Source organism: Pyxicephalus adspersus, chromosome 5 (assembly GCF_032062135.1).
Source record: "Pyxicephalus adspersus chromosome 5, UCB_Pads_2.0, whole genome shotgun sequence".
Classification (NCBI taxonomy): domain Eukaryota; kingdom Metazoa; phylum Chordata; class Amphibia; order Anura; family Pyxicephalidae; genus Pyxicephalus; species Pyxicephalus adspersus.
Window position 1 is genome coordinate 31,933,767 of NC_092862.1, and position 14,563 is coordinate 31,948,329.

Genomic DNA, 14,563 nt, shown 5'->3' on the forward strand with positions numbered 1-14,563 from the left:
CACTACCTTCCTGTGTCGGTCAACTTGTTGCGTGAGCCTCCCCTGAGGATGTACAACAGCTAACCTAAATCTGAATAGTAAGAAGCATGTTACAAACTTCTGACTTGGTAAAGGTATAGATTGTTTTAAAGTACTTGCAATTTTATCCAGGTCTTTTATCCCTGTTTCCAGATGTACTAAAGAAAAGCACTAAATGATTTTTTAATCCTGTAAACCCAGTTAGGCAATTTATATACATTTTCCACACTGCTTAGTTAGGTTAAACACAAAGTTTCCAGTTAAAAACAATTTTATTTTACTAGTTTAGAAATGCAGTTTCTCTTGTTGTACTTTCACCTTCAGCTTTAAATTGCTTGGGTGAGGTGACTGACTTAAGCATCAGAATTTTAGGATTGTTAGTATATGTTGTATGCTATTTCCTTATTATAGTTTTGTTATAATTACTACATGCTAGACACATTCATTAGGTTCTATTTTTGTCTGTTATACTTAGGGATAAATGTGTATTATGTTTACATCTGGTTGACCATTTATATTGTGTGTCTTTTGTTGGCAGTATTTACTCCATGTCGAAGTGCAGCCATCTGCATAATAAAATGGGTGCTCTGAATGTTTTTTTCTGTCTTCCTAACAAATATATGACAAAACTTATATAGCGTAAGACTAATTGTAAGGAAGTGACCATTGTTTGTGAATAATAGATCCTTAAAGCTTTGTTTCTGTTTGGGTTTTCTCAAAACTGTCCAGCAATTAATTTTCAGACTTTTTCAGTATAAGTAAATCATTGCACCAGTTTTGAGGATGCTTGGTGGTGTGTGATGTAGAATTGCATGGCTTTTGACTTCATTTTGAGGGATTGTCTCTCTTTAATAACCAAATCCTGTGCCCTTATTTTTTCCTTAGTTGTTCCTTTTTTTGACCTAATGTGTGGAACTCTATAAAAAACATGTATTCAAACTATTTAATGTGTTTTACTAAACTAAACCTTTAATCGAGGCCGCAATTTATTCTATTCCACATTGATCCTAATGGCCATGTAAATTTTATCCTTTTTCTACATGCTTTGTGCTAAAATGTATGGATTTTCTAGTGACTACCTGATCTAGCCAAAAACCAAAATATTGTTTTTATTTGTTTGCAGCAAGGTTACTGATCCTATATTGAAAGGAGTATCTTAGAATTTAAGGCACATGGTTTGTACATGTTATTATTATTCAGTAAATTATATCTTCAATAAATATTGAAATGATTTTGCTTAGTTGAACAGATGTCATTAAACAATTCTGAACAGTAAGTAAGCAAGCAAAACAAGTACATGGATGTAATTAGGAAAGCAGCAGAAGAGAACACAAACATCACACCCGTTAATGTGTGGTTTTTAAGGAATACCCGTTGTGAATGTGCCAGAATACATGGTACAAGGTACAAAGACATACCGTACTACAATACTGGTGGACCTGTAGAAAGCAACTAGAATGTAAATGTCATTTTAAAATGGTCAACCACAAATAAAGAACGTTTTGAAAATGGTTTGTGCCCCCCTCGTGAGCATAAGGTTTGTGTGCTGGCATCCGGTCTTTTAGTGACTAAATTGTCTTCTAATCAACAACCTGAAACTTGAATGTCAATCCTAATTCAACCTTGCAAATAAAAATACTATCATCAGAGAGGGCTGTTAAATTATAAATGTAGTATTTGTACCTCTTTTGTTTCTTTTGTGCATGAGTCCTAATAAAACTAATAAACTAACAAAAATCAATATTGAAGCCCCCACCACCTCTGCAGCAATAAATACATAGGAAACAGTACTTGTATTTCTCAAATCACTAATATCGCATTGCCCCACCCAAAGTTCACTAGCTTTGGTGCTTCATGGGCCTAATTGGAGTTGCATGTCTACGATAAAGATAATAGGATCAGGTATGGAGAAATAATCGTCAATTTGCCCTGGCTTGTCTTTAGCTCACTGAGTACACCTGTCTTTAATGAAAGTTATAGCATGTTTTTATTAATGATATTAGAAATTTTCTTTATCTTTTAACTGAAAATGCATGTTGCACACACACATACACACATTTAGTACTCATATTGCAACAAGTAACACTGGCATTTTCCAGTGCATTGGGTGCAAAATATATTTCAAGAATCTGTACGAATTTAACATTTTATTTTGATTGCTGTCTGTGTCCACACTGAGGAGCGTCTCCATCTTTTTATTAGTCCTGGTGACAATTATCACATAGCCTATGTTCAGACTGGTGGTTATGGCTTTCCTAAAACCCTGAACCACAGCTTCAGGTAAGATGTGCCTTCCTATAGAGAATGAATGGGGATGGCAATGAGTGTTTAGTACTATAATTAGATATAATTTAAAAAGTTGGATTTCTTAATACTTTGCTTTAAAATTTCACAACTTGTAAAGCATTAAGGGATGTATGAAGACATTTAAAAAGGACACTAGTAGTAAAAAAACAATTATTATTTAGTAATTAACTGAAGCTATGTTTTTACTTTTATATTCACATATACAGTCTTGCTAATGGCACACCAGAAAATAACCAGAGTAACCGTACATTAGAGTACATTAGACTGGGACTAGAATCTGCATGAGAAACCCAAACTGAATTAAGCAGATTTTAGCTGTAAACATCAAATGCACCATAAATTAATGTTACCAACAATGAGCACATTAGGACTGCAGTAAAAAAAATTTCAACATGTTCTTTTACAGAGGGTTTTATTTACTCAAACATCCATTTTTTTGTTTTGAGCTCTAAAGGATATACTATATTTTCCAAGCATTTGCATCAAATATTTAATACTCTTCAGCATTCTGTGCTGTGGACTAGAATTTTAGCAGTGCTAATTATCTGTATATATCTGTTTTTGACTAAATTACATTTGTAATGTCTCTCCCTAACAACATGCTGGAAAGGTGCACTTTACCACTAATGACTAAACCTTTGGATAAATGCAATTGTATCAGTGGATGGCAAAAGTCAAGTGTTAATTTTCAGTGTGTACTTTTCATTTGGCACCGTTGCGTGTTCCCAATACAAGAGGCTAACATCTACATAGTATCCAAAAGACATTTGTGGGCAGACACAAGATGGTTCCAGTACAAACTGAAAAGCCCATATTATGTAAATAGATTCAAATTATCTTTCAGAAATGCCAAGGGAAGGCCTTGAGACTGATGGTTAAACAGATTATAAACTCGTTAGTGTATTATCATGCATTTTTTCTGACAGCTGATCAATTCTTGGCAGGCATGACTTTTAGTAAATTAATGTACACAAGTAGATTTAAAGCTGAACTGAGACTACCAATGATGCAACTCTTGATTCGATACTAGGCTTGTCCTGAACCGGTCTTGAATCCTCATTTGAGTTTCTTGATTCACTTTCTATTAAAACGGAAACAAAGTTGGCCTAGCCAAAAATGTTGACAGGAAAGCTTTTTAATGTCAAAGGAGAAGTATGCGTATGAAATAACATGGCTGTTTACGAACGAAGGTTCTTGCGTGAGGAAAAACAAAATGCCCCTACATTAGTGATCAGTGATATCTATTGGCTTAAGGACTATGCTTCCTTTCAATGTTCACAGCCCCCAAACGGGCATTTTGTCTTGAAAGTTTGGGGATCCCTGAATAATAGCCCCCACACAACATATGTAAATATAAAACAAAAAGTATATGCAGCCAACACACAGTGCCTGATTTATTAAAGCTCTCCAAGGCTGGAGATGATACACCTTATCAGTGAAACTGGGTTATCTAGCAAACCTGGAATGGATCTGGTTCAGGATTCAAAACTTTTGCTAGCAAATAGAAAATGAGTTTGAAGAAATCCATTCCAAGTTCACTGATAAAAGTGTATCCTCCCCAGCCTTGGAGAGCTTTATTAAATTAGGCCCTGTTGGACTGTGACAGTACATTTTCAGGTAGAACTTTACATTTAAAACAAAAAATTCCAAACGAAGAGCTCTTGTCTGTTCTGCAACAAACCTAACTTTCCTGCTCTTGACATACTCAAGTGTGGGGAATGAAATAACTCCTGCTTGCATATGCAGAATTTATGTAATTCTAGCTTGGCCAGTCAACTCACATAGCAGAAGACCGGGTAAAGATGTTGACACCAGCAATATGGCAAGAAGTGGTAGGCTTGGTTATAGTTTAACTAATTTAACACCCCCCCCCCCTCTCATCACATTCTCTACTGTGGAAGTTTTCTGCAGTCAATGGACTGATCTGACCACTGTAATTACAGAAAATATAATATACCTTACAAATAATCCTTTACTGTATGCCTTTTCTTTTTCCAGCACTTATGTTTCTCTCCTACAATTATACCTTTGTCCCTCCTATCCTTGTAACTTAAAAAAATATAAAGACTCTTAAGGTGTTATATTTTCAAAATTTGAATTAAATGAACTTATGCATGTTCAACTTGTTGCCTGTTCAACTGTTACATAGAAAGGTGAAAAAGGACTATTCTATTCCCATGAAATGGGTTTTTTCAGAGGGCCTTCAGTATTCCAGCCAAGAGGACCCTGACTTGATTCTTACCCAATTTATTTAAAACTGGCCTTGCTTGCATGGATACTAGAATATTAGGTGTGTGTGGTAGAAAACAGATCAAAGTGTGTACTGGTGATAAGCCAAAGAGGAGAGACCAATACATGGGCTTTGGGTGGTATACAGGGAAAAGGGGAAAATACAAGTATGTTAGCTAAGGGAATACAGCCGAGGAAAAATCTATTATATAAAAATAAGGGAAATCTCCCTGATGGAACACAGAAAGATTCCCTCCAAAATAAAGGGATGTTTGGCAGGGTTCATATACATTTCAGTTATGTGCAACTTCAGTCAAACCTTTAAATAGCTGAAAGCTGTATATGTAAACTTAACCTCCAATTTTTAGTACCTAAATGCATGTTAGATTGACAGCAGTGTTTAGTGCAGTAGAGCGTGACTCCCTTAAAATGCACAGCCTCCCACTCTCACTCTGCTGTGCAGGGTAATGTAGGAAGGAAGACAATATAAAGATTAGTTTCAGACAATTATACTAGCAGTACATTTGTATAGTGTACATTTAATGTAGACTTGGGACAAAATGAGCATTTAATGGAAAAAAATGTCTAAGCAGAAGTTACCTTAAAATAAACCACAATGGAGCTAAAAATAGTTAATTGCGCAGTTGACGTGCATAATTGTTTACTGTTAAAGCATGTGTAATTTTGTCCAGACATTCTTTTTACTGTTTTCTGCACTGTTCTGGTATCCAATGAGAAAGCTTCAGACAAAGAAGGTGATACAAGAATCCGCATAAATTAAATTGCTCAATTAGGAATTTTGTTTGTCCCAACTCTATGCCATGTGAAATAGGTTTAAACATCCCATCTAGTTGTATATAATCATACGTATTTCAACTGTGTATTTATTTATTTAAATCGAAAACTACAAAACAAAATAAGTTCATCAAAAGATAAGGGCAACTGAAGTTATATAGAATTTTATATACATATATACTTTTTTACAGTAAAAGTGGGACTGCTCCCCCCTACCTCTGGAATTCCTCTATTAACCATTGAGTTATGTTCAACCTTTTAAACTACAAATAGGGACGAACAAACGTCAAAGTCAATATTTGCATTTAGCATTGGTCATCTATATCTCTTCTCTGAAGTGTCTAGTTTTATTTAAGGTTTGCTTTACTAAGGTTAATGGGTGCCACACTTTTTTATTATAGTACAGCTATCTAATAATTTGTAAATCAGGTAGATATAGGGAATGTCTGTTTTGAAAAATAAATAAACTCCATCCTGGCCTTTTCATTTTAGAGTCAATGGAACTCAATTTTCAGCACAGAATCTATATCACACAACCTGGAAAGTCAGGGATTGGGTTTCCATAGAAACAAGAGAGTTAGGACATCCTCTTCAACTTTGTACATTTGCCCTGTAGCCCTTCAAGCTATAATTGATTTTCACTCCTTGATTTTCAAACATAAGTTTTTATGTAAATATGATTTCATTACAGTCTTTGGGGTGCAGACACATGTGCCATCTTGATTGCTGTACAATAGCTCCTGTATTGGTAGATGAGTATTTTTTATTCTAAAATGATGGAGATGGCCGGGATGGAGCATATTTATTTTAGGTAATCTCATACTTAGTGTTCTTTCAGACATACGGTGGAAATCCCCACAATTATCCACTCCTAAGTGTATAACGACTGCGAATGTGCTTGGGAGCGGAAAATCTACATTGCAGCTTAACTTTGTGCGTGCGGTGTCATTTTTAATTCAGAAACACAGCGCAATCCACCGCAGCTGAAAATGCATGCACAAAATGGTTTCAAACCACTTTCATTTAGTTACATAGGAGCGACTGGGGCTGTGGTGAAGTCTGCAGTAGACCCCAAGTCTGAAAGGGGTCTTATACTTTAAAAATAAGAACAAAAATAATGATCTTTGCAAAGGGAGGTACTCAAGATATCATTGAGAAAAAGTGGTATTTGGACAGCTCACAGAGTTTTATTATGGGTTAGGTATTGATAACAAGGAGAAAGATAAAAAAAACAACAGAAAACATTTTCAGACTATAGGAACAATTTAGACATTTGGAAAGCCTGCTTGAATCGACAGATAAATAATAAATAGAAGAAAGACGACTGATTAAATTTTTTTATTTCTTTTGGCTATATTTTCCCTTTAAGATCCCTCCCTTCATTAATTTTGACCTTTTCATTTTTTTCCGAACTGCTGCTCAGTCCAACCTCATTTATGTCTTAATTAATCATGAGACTAAAGGCTCAGTGGGGCCGTCTTCATCACTGTCACTGTCATGGAACTGTATTTTTTTTTTGTTAAACACTGGATATTTACAAGGGCATGGCTACTCTAAAAAAAGAGGATACCAAGATTACTGGAAAAAAGAACACTATGTTACTGGATCAGGGGTCTGTCTCTGACATTTCAAAAGTTAGTCCTTGAGTTACTGCTTATTTTTTAGACAAAAAGTTAGCACCTTCTTAGGAAGAGAACAACTTTATTAGGATAAGAGCAACCAAAAATACATCATGGCTAAAGGGGGTTAGAATTATACAATCCTTATGTATTTTAACTCTATATTTAATTGACTAAGCCAACGATGCTAAAGATGATCTATGATACACACTGCAATCATATTTCAAACCCGTCATCAGGAAATAGAAAAAAGGTGTCCTCAACTACAAAACAAATAATACAAATCTAGATAAAGTTTCAGAAGCATGCAAATGAAATCTTTAAAAAGCAGCCACAGCCTGGGCATAAAAAAGGTGTGCAGCATTCTGCGGAGAAGAAAATTTGCTGTCTGTCTGGAAGCAGTGGTCTTTCTGCTTGGGTCTGACATTTCCCTCCCATTACAAAGTCAAGTGGCTTTGATATTAACAAACTGTATGCATTTGGCTAGTAGGAAAGCTCTAGCTTTGATTCAGCATATGGCATGACTGTCTTTTAAACAGAAACTACTGCTTCTGCATATTTAAATTGTGAGATCGAGTTAATAAATGTTTTTACAGTACAACTGTGCAATACTCAGGGAAGACTGGATATTAGATTTAAGTTAACAAACAAGTTCAGTTTTGTACCCAGTTGGATATTTGTTAAAATGTACAAATAATGGTCACTGTTAATGCCGATTTAATTAACAACTCATAACAAACTCATATATATGCGGCTAGACATTTTTTTTTGCATTGATACAATTTACAAAGGTTAGTTACAAAGGTAAGATACAATTTTTAAAGTTGAACTGAAAAAGTCAGATGTTGCTGCAAGCAGTCAAAAGTCTTATAGGCTGGGTCCACACAGACGTTTTTAAAAACGCATGTAAACGTTCCTACTGCATTTATATGCGTTTTTTTTTTTTTTGCACTTTTATTAGCTTTTTAAAGCTTTTTTTTTAAAACGCTGGAAAACCTCTTTTAACGTTTACATTGCAAGTGCTTTTAAACGCGGGAAACGCCCCATTGAAATCAATGGAAGCAATTACCCACAATTTCCCGTGTTGTTGGGTGTTTTCAAGCGTTAATCCCACGTTTTAATTTTTTAAATGTTGCAAGCAACTTTATAGATAAAGCTCATAAATGTGCCTCAAGGAAATGTCCAGGTGTAGAGTAGCCCATTGCAATGCATGGGAATTTCAAACATGGGCTTTTAAAGCCGCAGGTTAAACGCTGGGGAAAACGTCCGTGTAGACTAAGCCTTACTTAGGGCCTTGAGTAGTCTTCAGTATTTACCAATGCAAGCTACCAAAAGAACAAGTGACATAGCGCTTCTAAAAGTGCATTCAGTCTTTCTATGTTCACACTATTAATCCTGTAACCTGGTTGGTGACTTGAATGGTAGCAGTAGATACAAATAAAACATTATCATTCCCTTTTGCCTAGAATAGCAAGAAGTTTATTATAATTTCTGGATATTGATCTGGTTTATTAGGTATTTACCATGACCATACATTCATAAGTCTTACAAAGACAAGATTTTTTAAAGATTTACCTTCACTTACTGCCCTTCTGTTAATTGATTCATCAGAAGTGAGGTAACATCTGTAAGGACTTGGACAACAATAGCAATCTGACATGGACTGAAGTCCTTCCTTCACTACTAGGAAATCATTTTTATTTCTATCTGTGTCAGTGTTAAAGGAATTACCCTATCTTCCTGTCTGGTAAAAAATAGTAAAATGAACTGGAAGTTAGGGAAAATTTGTAATAGAGGACAGGAGAGCAGCAAAAACTTGACAAGGGTATTTGACAGGGCAATTAAAATCTTTTAAAGTCTTTTGATGATTTATTGATGTTGATAAGCAGTTCTGGTTTGGCTTTAGTGAAAAGTTAGGACATATATAATCAAAGGATTTTCAGTATTACATTACTGCCTGTTCTTGGACAATCCTGGACAGAGACCTTCAAAAGACAACTTTGCTAATCATATAAAAATGTGAAAACCTCTTTAACCCAGGCAATTACTATTCATCTAATTAATAAACCTAAATCTATTGGCTATGCTTTGTTTATTCTCACTGTTTTTGCACTGCTCCGTAAATCAGAATTAAACAGTATTGTTTTGCCTACCATAGGACTACCTTGTCGTACCTGTTTTGGAAAAGTTCCTAGAAAACAAAAGTCTATTAATGTGAACACTCAATGTTTCACATTATGCCAAACCTTCATGTTTTCTGTCTTACAATCAGAAACACATTTTTGTGCACAATAATTTGATGTGGTTTCAGAGGAAAGGGATTCCACAAAGCTGGGAAATTTGAGATTGTTCCACACTTTTTCTTTATGATATAGACAGATGAGCTACTGCTACGTTGTCTATGTGAAGTAATTTAAAACTCTCACAGCATGTACAGAATAATAGATAAATATGCCAGGTGAAAATAGAGTTGTCAAAAGTGTGATTATTTAGAAATGATCATCAGGCATCACAGGGGTGAGTGATCATCACTCCTTTACCTTAGCCGGTTCCGGGTTCAGTTCCCACCAAGGTTGCACTCTGCATGGAATTTGTACATTCTCAGTCTGCATGGGTTTCATTATCCACACAACTATGAGAATGTTATATGAGCTACAAGAGAACAATAACCCCTATATTTTGTGTTTAACTATGATAGTGACAGTAGTCTATGACCCATGGAACTGGACAAATGGCTCAAAGTCTTCTATAAAATGCTGAATATAAAGTGCCATATAAATGACGATAGATGGCTAGACGTCTTACAGTTTGAATGTATTATTCAGGAGACCTCATACCATGTTTTATTTATTGAATATGCCCCCATGGTACATTCAAAGCCTATTCAGGAAATGTCCATCTGAACAAGCTTTGGCTTTTTGGGCCTCTTAGAAAAGCAGCTATTTACATAGCCCAGATTTTCAATATATTAAACTATTTGATAAAGCTGACCTAGCTATCCTGCTAAATAAGCCTAAAATAAGCTGTATTGCAGGTCTTAACCTAGTTCAGTCCTTATTACATATGACAGTTTCCTTTATGTATTGCTTTCAAGCTCTTCATCCTTTCCCATCCCTGTAATGCATCATCTTACAGGCTTTCTCTTGTTTTTGTAAATGACCTAGAAAAAATCATTACAAGCGATAAACGCAGATGACAATACAACATTCAGACAGGCACCATATCTAACTCAACCAACCACATGGTGACCTGCAGGATGACTTGTCTGAGAACAAGTAACACACAAATATTTAGTGACAATAAAGCCAAGCATTAGTGTCACCTATTAACGCTGCATACTAGTAGCATTCTGCAAGACTGTTTTCCTTAATAGGAAACTGGTACTAAGAATAATCTTTGATCAGGGGGTGATAGCATTTCTTAATCTCTAAAAACAAACCTAATATGCTATACAAATTCAATTTTCCACTTCGCCCTTCAATGTCATTGCACCAGCCACCACTGTGACACACCATTGCACCTGTCATTGCACCTTTCTGCATAACACTCATTTCATGATCAAGCTATCCATCTTCTAAATGCTTTTCTGATCTAAATTTAAACCAGATTCTAACTGGCCATTTATTTTTTAAAAGATAAGCACTGTTAGAGTACATTTATTTTTCTAGCCAATGCATGAAATAATTGATAATTGTTTTTTTTAGGGCAAGTGTACTATTCTAGCCAATACATTAGATGATATTATATATATATATATATATATATATATATATATATATTTATAAAAAATCATGTTGCCATTTTAGTATCAAACCACTTGAAGCACACGAACTTCAAAAACTCTCTGCTGATACTTTTAAAATATCAGTTTTTGCACATTGTTAGGGTGACAAGCAATATGTACTCAATGTTTTGATGATATCATTATATATATATATATATATATATATATATACACACCCTTTTCTTTAAAGTCTGATTCCGGGGTGTATGTTTATGGGGTGCATGATTATTTCATAATGTTTGCAGCACATATATACTAGACACTTTTAGGTCCTAACATCTTGTAAAATAACCTTCCTTGCTTTTTGCACCAAGATCACCAAGATGTGCCTAAGAGGGTGAGGAGTTTATATTCTTACAAAAGTACACGTTTTTTTTACTTTGAAGGATATTTTGTTAGTAGTGTGGTTTAGTTGGCTTATCATGGAGAATGATTGCCTCTCCTAGGGAATGTTTGGTGAAGCTAAAAGGTAATCTTCAGCAATATGTAAAGAACACCTTAAGATGAAGGTCATCACCTGACCATGACCACAATAATAAAGGCGCTCATTCCCTGGACCTTCTTCTGGCACGGATAAATGCCCTAAAGGCCTTCAAAATGTTGCTAGGCAATGTAGACCCATTGTTCCTAGAGAGAAATGATAGATCATACTGCTAAGTTAGACAAAGCCACACACACTTGTTAAACTTTTTATAGACCAGTACATTTTGTGCTGCTTTGTCTTTATTTATTTATTTTTGATTCGCCGAGCTCTGCCAGCTCCTTAGCAGCACAGGATGGGATTATTATTGATTGAAATCATCTCTCCTTTAGAGTTCTTTTCGTCTTACATTTTAGTATTGAACTTTCATTATGGGTATCCGCCTAGGATCCACCCAGTCACTTAGTCTTAGCATCATAAAAAAGAAGAAAGCAGCGAAGAAACCTTTCATTGTATAACCTTAAAAAAAAAAGACACATTCTTCAAGATTAAAATGTTACATAACTTGATTTGGCTGGATTACAGCAGCAGTGGGTATGTAAAACCCTGTATGTCGGTTTATTCATACAAGCGTTTTTAGACGATGCTACACTACCAATGTTTTATCATGGTGTCATTAGTAAAACAAACACTTTCATGTGTCATGGGTTTAATCTTGACAGATAAAGGGATCTAATTCTATAGTCCGTAGCGGTGAATTCAGCTTTGGCTCTTTTACCTGTTAAATTATACAGCACCTTTATACATTGCATGGTGTAACTACAGTGTGTTGTTTTGTATACAGAAGTCACAGTTCATGCATAATTACAAAGAAAAATAAACACATCTCCCTTCATATATAATACATTGGGTGGATATAGGTTTGTAAGCTTGTCTGTTTACAATAGCTACAAAAGACAACAGCGCACTTATGACAGTGACAAATGCACTCCATCCTTTCTGCACACTTTTGGATAAACCTTAGGAACAGTATGGCTCAGTCAACACTTGAACACAACATGGTGGTGACAGTCATCATGAACATATTAGCAAAGGGTAAAGCTTTGGCTGCCCTTTAAGTCTCTCAACTTGATGCCATTTGGCCCTTATTTTCATCAACCTCCTTGAGAGCTAACACAAGGGTGAGCAGAGATGAATCATCAGCCCTGAGACTTTAGAGTCTACCAGAAATACCCTCCTGCATCTACTTACCTTGCTTAAAGTGGATTAGAGACAAGCTGAGCAGCCCCAGGAGCTTTGGGTTCATCTCCAAGCCTAGATGTTCTGTAGAAGACACTTCCTACTCATCTGGAGCAGATGTTCTTGTCCCATGTCTTGCTTGTTGGAGAGCTCTACAAGTCTAAAGGAGGATGGGGAGCAGGTAGGGGTAGGTGCAGGTTGGTGGCAGTGCCATGGAGCTTTAAATTAGGGGTTTTCAGTGGAGGACATCACCATGATCTTCTTCTTCTTCTCCATGTGATGATGGGGCTGCTGTGTGCTGCGGCGGATGGAAGAGCAGACAGCTCAGCCCAGCTTGGAGACACAGAACTGCAGATACATAGTCACACATTCACACCATCACACACACACACACACACGTACAAGACTGACAGATACACCGGGCTGGATCTCCACAATCTGGCTCAGAGGATCTAGAGGTGAAAGCTAATTGGATTGAGCTCTGCATCACCAAGGACAGCAGCAACAGATCGGCAAGTGCTGCTCACCAAAGCCAAGAAATCCCGAGGAGAACAAGAAGAGGGAGGAGAGGAGGAGTGGGGGGGACGGGGGAATCCTATTCTGAGAACAGCTTTAACCCATTCATCCTTTAACCCTTGCAGCACAGCATGCGCAGCTGTCAATCACACATGTGCGCGGCACGCTCACCTTTTCACCTCCTCAAATAAAAAACAAGCTGTCAGGTGCATCATTTATAGGTTTAGTAACCATAGTGGTTTGCATGATCCCACAGATGTGCAGGTTAATGCACTGACACTTTTTTTTTATGCCATGGCACAGGAAGGGTTACAGTGTATTTGCCTTTTTTCTAGCAGTGCTCTCGGTTGTTATGGTTCCCCGGAGTAGTGCTCAGTGATGGCATATAGGGGAGGCCGGGTGACAGGAATGGCGGTGAGCGGCTTGTTCTTCTATAAATAAGAGAGTCACACATACATATATATACACACACCATGCCTGAGGGCTGCCAGACAGCTCCTTCTACTTCTGTAATACAATCCACATCCTCACACAGCCCTGACAGCAATTATTCCTCCCTGGACCTTCACCACAAAACTCTCTCAGCCTGCTCTCTGACTGACTGCTGGGCTTCTGGTGTGCTGAACATGGGGTGTAGTCATAAAAAGAAGAGGGGGTACAGTAATAGTGATGGCTATCCATGGCGAGTGCGCAGGGGCAGCCTATACGGGGGTCACGGAAAAAGTGAGGGCATGTGTGCCCGGCCACTACACCGCTGGTCCTGAACATGCTGGCCGCCTGGCCACAACAACCCTGGTCCTGAACATGCTGGCCGCCCGGCCACTACACCGCTGGTCCTGAATATGCTGGCCACCTGGCCACAACAACCCTGGTCCTGAACATGCTGGCCGCCTGGCCACTACACCGCTGGTCCTCAACATGCTGGCCGCCTGGCCACAACGACCCTGGTCCTGAACATGCTGGCCACCTGGCCACAACAACCCTGGTCTTGAACATGCTGGCCGCCTGGCCACAACAACCCTGGGCTTGAACATGCTGGCCGCCTGGCCACTACATCACTGGTCCTGAATATGCTGGCCGCCTGGCCACTATACTGACCCTCAGTCAGGCAGAAAAGACACAAAGTGGGACTAAACTCTCTTTTGCACTTGCTGATTATGACACACATTTACCTACCCTGTTTCCCGCAAATAAACCCTACACCAAAAATCAGCTACAAAATACATAAATACATATACAAGAGGTGCTCATTTAACCACCTGAGCGTTACACTGATGTCTAGATTTCTGTACCAGAAGCGGTACACTGTTTTTCATGAATTTTTTTTTTTTTTAATTGTAAGACCTGTAACTTTCAGAAATATGTCTGAACAAGGTTCTAGTAGATATCATGAATATAAAAAATGTTTGAAACACACAATCATGTAAAAAAAAAAAATACTTTTAATAAAATTTAATAAAAGACACAAAAATCAGCTTAAACAAGAATACATAAATAAATCAAAAATACTGAAAATGCGATAATTCACTATACTGTATAGTAATATATTTATCTAAAACTTTAAATTTTAGAACAACGTTTGAATCCAATGTCAGATACCTATAGACAAAACCACATAAATATATTTTGTATTAT

At 37.0% G+C, this 14,563-nt stretch overlaps 1 protein-coding gene across 1 annotated transcript in view; it reads right to left on the reverse strand.

The window, feature by feature from the left end:
• Positions 1-12,931, reverse strand: part of KCNB2 (potassium voltage-gated channel subfamily B member 2) — a 166,327-nt gene extending 153,396 nt beyond the window's left edge. The window contains exon 1 of the mRNA XM_072411059.1: positions 12,425-12,931. The gene's annotated coding sequence lies outside the window, so the exon portion shown is untranslated. The remainder of the gene's footprint in view (positions 1-12,424) is intronic.
• Positions 12,932-14,563: the final 1,632 nt, after the last annotated feature.